This window comes from Thunnus maccoyii, chromosome 20 (genome assembly GCF_910596095.1).
Source record: "Thunnus maccoyii chromosome 20, fThuMac1.1, whole genome shotgun sequence".
Classification (NCBI taxonomy): Eukaryota; Metazoa; Chordata; class Actinopteri; order Scombriformes; family Scombridae; genus Thunnus; species Thunnus maccoyii.
Window position 1 is genome coordinate 15,077,111 of NC_056552.1, and position 5,185 is coordinate 15,082,295.

The window sequence follows — 5,185 nt, forward strand, 5'->3', positions numbered from 1 at the left end:
TTTAGTTTACTTAGTCAACAGGCAAGCTCAAAACTGGGAGATCAGTCACTAAGGCAAACAAATCTGACAAGGGGCAGGCAGGGAATTCAAGGTCCAGAAAGCAGACAAGCAGGGTCAAAACAGGCAGGTCAGGAAAAAACAGGAACAAAAGAATGCTGGAAAGCTTGGTGAAACACACAAGACAATCTGGTGGAGAACAAAGGGAAGTGGACTGGTATTTATGCTGAAGGACTAATGAGGGAATGAGCTGCAGGCGAAGAGATGGGAAGGGAAAAACCAGGTGAAGGGAATGAGGTGATAGCATAGCAAGAGCGAGTGGCAGGATCTGAAATGACAGGAGACTTAGTGACATGGCGTGAGAACAAAAAAACAGATGAAAGTAACTAGTAACTAGTCGATGAGCAGTAGCTGTGCAGGCAGGAGGGAGATGGCAAGAAATATCAGCTGATCAACAGAGGAGAGAAATGTACTGAGCGTGCCTAGTGGGCAGGTGAGGCATGAATGGGTAACAGTACAGGATATCTGGATATCAAAAATCCATAGAAGGGGCATTGTAATCACAGTTATGTTCTCTGCTGTTTATCAATTGTTTGCAAACAAACTTCACTTCTGCACTGGATCATTACACAAACCCTCATCAAAGAAATGTCATGTTTATTTTGGGATAAAAAAGGTTGCTATCACTTTTTAGGAATGCTTTATAAAAGTTTTATGAGTTGTAAGTTGGCTTAATTACTGGTTAACATGTCACTGATTAATTTATGATAAAGTATAGATTGATTCTGGGGCAAACCTCCAGATCATCCAGACACTGCAGACTTGATGGTTATAAAATGACAACTCATGAACCTTTACAGAAAGCAAGAGTAAATCATTTGTTATCTATTAATAGAGACATTAACTGTAACTTATAACCACTTATTAAGTATAACTTTTTAAAAAGTGGCACTGGAATATCTGAATCTCTACATACTCCCCTCTCTAGAAAACAATCAACAATATGAGCTTTATTGTTTGGGGAAAATCATCAAGACACAAGTACAGACATAAGGTAAAATACCTTTTTAGAGAACAAAATCTGTAAAAATTAGTAGAACTTGATCTGCCTCTGAACAGTAGCAATCTCTTACAGGATGATGGTCTTCAGCACAGCAGGGGGCAGCATTGTATCAGTCAGGGCAGCATCATCAACAGTGCAGGGTATTGAAACTTAAACACATGGTATTGTGTCTTCAGTTTGTCAGTTTCCTTTACGACCGCTAGTGATTTTACAGGCTTTGGTTTCTTGATCATAAACAAAACTAATATTATAAAAGATGAACAATATTACAGACATCGAAGTCCAGACTTTTTAAAACTTTTACTGTTTCAAACTTTTGACAGATGTAAGCATGTAATATTTTGTATCTGTATTAATCCTTTGGTGTATATTTACCAATATTTCACAAATTTTCTAACCAAACCAACATTCTCTTCAAAGCCTTTAAAAATGTTTTACTGTCTAGAGACAATTTGGTAACCAGGACATAAACTCATCATAAAATCATGAATAAGTGCTGCTTTTTGAGGAAATTACATTCTATAAGTTGAAAAGTGAATTACATACTGGGTACTAAGAAGAAGAAGAAATGATCTGACAGAGAAACATAAAAAATAATAGATTTTACTGTTTAGTTTCACTAAATCCCTTCAACTCGTTTACATATTTATACAAAACAATACAAATTTGCTCAAATATTAAACATGAATGCAAGTTATCATTTAACATGGTGAGTATATTTAAGATTCAGATCTACTGTTGATGTGATTTACTGATGTACTGTTTATTTTTACCATCAAAATGATCAAATATATGAAACCAATAAAAGCTCAGCTACAATGTATTTAATATGAATCTACTGAACAGTTTCACTGGGTCAGCTTTTTACAGTGATATAGTATCCTGTGCATCTGTGATTTCTGTGCCTTCAGAAGGTTACAATTGTGTATGTGAGTGCATGCATTTACTGCATATCAACCGTATCTCTGTGTCTTTGAATACATAATGGGCTGCATTGACAGTCAGCAGCCTGAGGCTCATATTTGTTAAAAACCGAACCATATCTGCCCAAATCTGATCAATACAAAGGCCTGTTCACTCCCCCAAAAAAGTCTCTTCAGTGTCTGCTCTCTTCAGTGCATCAACAGGGAAACAAGTAACTCGAAATCAATTCTTTTATTATTGGCCCAGTGGAGATGAGACTGTATAAACAGAGAATATCAACCTATGAACAGAAACATACACACACACCTTTACCATGACATCGACATTGTGGAATTTTTGTTGTGGGTTCACGTCAGGTCACAGTTGAAAGGTCATGTCGCAAGTTTTTCCAGAGAAGAGACTCATTCATTCATTCATTCATTCACTCACTCATTCATTCATTCATTCATTCATTCATAATTTTGGAGAGTACACTCCCTGTGTTTGTTCAAACACTTGGCAGGTATTTAATCCTCTGTGCAGACTGATCTCTACTGTCACTTTGTTAAAGACTTGATTGATTTGATGGTGCTTGAGATTTTATGTTGAAAGAATGTTGTTTCCACCTTGTAAGCATCCAATGTAGTATGAAGATCAAATAAGGACTGAGGGCAGTGGGTGACATCTGGTGAGGAGAGAGAGGAGGCTGGGTTACTATGGGTGGATAAATAATGCATGAATGCAAAGAGAGAGAGAGGGAGAGAGGGAGAGAGAGAGGGAGAGAGAGAGAGAGTAAGAGAGAGAGAGGGAGGGAGAGAGAGAGAGAGAGAGAGAGAGAGAGAGAAACAGACCAACAGAAAGAAAATCAATTTCACAGTCAGTTACAGTTATCAGCCAAAATGAATTACTCAAATTTTTGGTGTTTCCCCTGTATGTCAGTGAAGTGAATCACATGAAACAAACTTCTTAAAATTCTTTGAAGATTGCCCATAGTAACAGCACAGTCTGAACAAGAATGCACCAAGCAACCACATTACCAGGAACAGATTGATGTCTTCTCTTGGCTATAAAAGAAACATTATAATCCTGTTATGATCAATTCAATAGGAGACTTTAAATAGCTAATAGTGACATAAATGGTTTCATTACTTTTTTGTCTTAATCCATTTTTTTGTGTATTTTTTTCAGTGAACATTTAAAGTTTTCTTTGTTTTTAAACTGTTAAACAGGACATGGCTCAATACAGAGTAACATAACAGCAAAACATCCTTTCCTTTTCAAATGCCTAAAATATTACATTTTGTAGAAATGGGTAAGTATCAAAAGAAAACAGGAACTGAAATAGCAAACGAAGCTAAAAGCTGGAGGCTAATTTTTTTCATGGACAAGCTTTTCTGCACTGCAAAAAGGAGAACAAAGCTCAAGTCAAGTTGATTTTTATTTATATCGCCCAATTTCACAAATCACTAATGTACCTCAGGGGGCTTTACAATCTGTACAAGATCCTCTATCCTTGGACCCTCAATTCGAATAAGGAAAAATTCCCCAAAAAACACTTTAATGGGGAAAAAAATGAAAGAAATGCCAGGAAGAGCGACAGAGGAGGGATCATTCTCCCAGGAAGGACAGGCATGCAATCAATGTGTGTACAGAATAGACCAAGATAGCAAAATTACAGTAAACACAATGACAAAATTATAAATAAACTGATGAAGCTTTGGCTCGATAACCAGTTTATATTTGGTGGAACAGTAAAACAAGGGAGAGAGATGCAGACATATGAGAAGGTACATTTAAAACAAATCTTTATGTGAAAACGAAACTCATCCAGTTTGTCACATGCATGCATAGAGATGGAGACACATGGACACAAAGAAGACACGGATATGTGAACTCACACACATACACACCCACTTTTCCACAGGACAGACTACTTGGAACCAAATCCTTTTCTCGGAACCTGAGATGGGACAGTGAATGTCTCCTGGACCACCCATCCTCTGTCCACTCACTGATGACAGATGGTCAGTGTGTGTGTGTGTGTGTGTGTGTGTGTGTGTGTGTGTGTGTGTGTGTGTGTGTGTGTGTGTGTGTGTGTCAGTCTACTACAGGCTCTCCATGTTTGCAGGTTATGATTATATATTCCATGCACCTTCTACACTTTTTTTCTTCTGACCTGGGAAGAGAGGACCACTTGTCACTCATTCAACAGCAGAAACAGAGCCACACAAACAACACTGGCAACGTGATCCACAGTCTTCCTACAAGCTTTCCTTCTAATGTACTATAATAGATGAAGAGGCATCATATGACAAGCTAAGGAAGCCCATAAAATACTCTGAGAGCACACACCAATAACTAGCTTGAGAGTGATATTATGTTGTGTTTGGAGAAAACCTTTAGAGCTCTACAGTGTTGGCAATGTATTCCTGTTGTGTATTATATTTGGCAAAACAATAGAGTATCTGAATAAGAAACAAGTTCAACATCATTATGTGCAATAATGGTTTGGGCCGGTGAGCCAGTGCAGATAACCATAATTTCATTGAAATTATGTCAAGTCAAATCAAGTCAAAACTGATTATAAAAGAAAAAAGTGAAGTAAAATACAACAATACATAAAATGCACACACAACTCCTGTATATTCATACCTGGATGCAGATGAAAACACACATATACAAAAATGTGTAACATACAGTACATGTACATAACCATGTGCTCATAGAACTGAATATAAGCTGGTTAATCATTGTTTAATACTTAGGACAAACTAAGTGAGGTTGAAGGCTGATGCAAATAGATGTGTTTTGAGTTTACTTTTGAATGAGTCGACTGAGATAGCCTCTCGAATTTGGATAGGAAGGCAATTCCAAAGAAGAGGGGTTTGGTAAGAGAAGCCCTACCATTTACTGATGTTTTATTTATTTTTGGAATAGTCAAGAGACCGGCATTTTATGATTGTGAAGCCCTAGCATGTATATGAGGAGTGACTAGATGTGATAAGTAGGATGGTGCAAAGCCGTGTAATATTTTATCAGTTAAATATAGAATCTTGAAGTCAGATCTAGCATGTACAGGGACCCAATGTAATGAAATAAGAACAGAGGTAATATGATCAAATTTTCTAGTCTTGGTTGATATCCTAGCAGTAGTATTTTGTACAAGTTGTAATTTGTTAATAGTTTATTTAGGTAAGCCAGACAAAAGGGTGTTACAATAGT

The 5,185-nt window shown here is 37.0% G+C and overlaps 1 long non-coding RNA gene across 1 annotated transcript in view; it reads right to left on the reverse strand.

The window, feature by feature from the left end:
* The window catches only part of LOC121887355, a 1,703-nt gene extending 1,537 nt beyond the window's left edge, over nt 1–166 (reverse strand). Inside the window, exon 1 of the long non-coding RNA XR_006092959.1 lies at nt 69–166. This is a non-coding gene — a long non-coding RNA (uncharacterized LOC121887355). The remainder of the gene's footprint in view (nt 1–68) is intronic.
* Between the last annotated feature and the right edge of the window lie 5,019 nt (nt 167–5,185).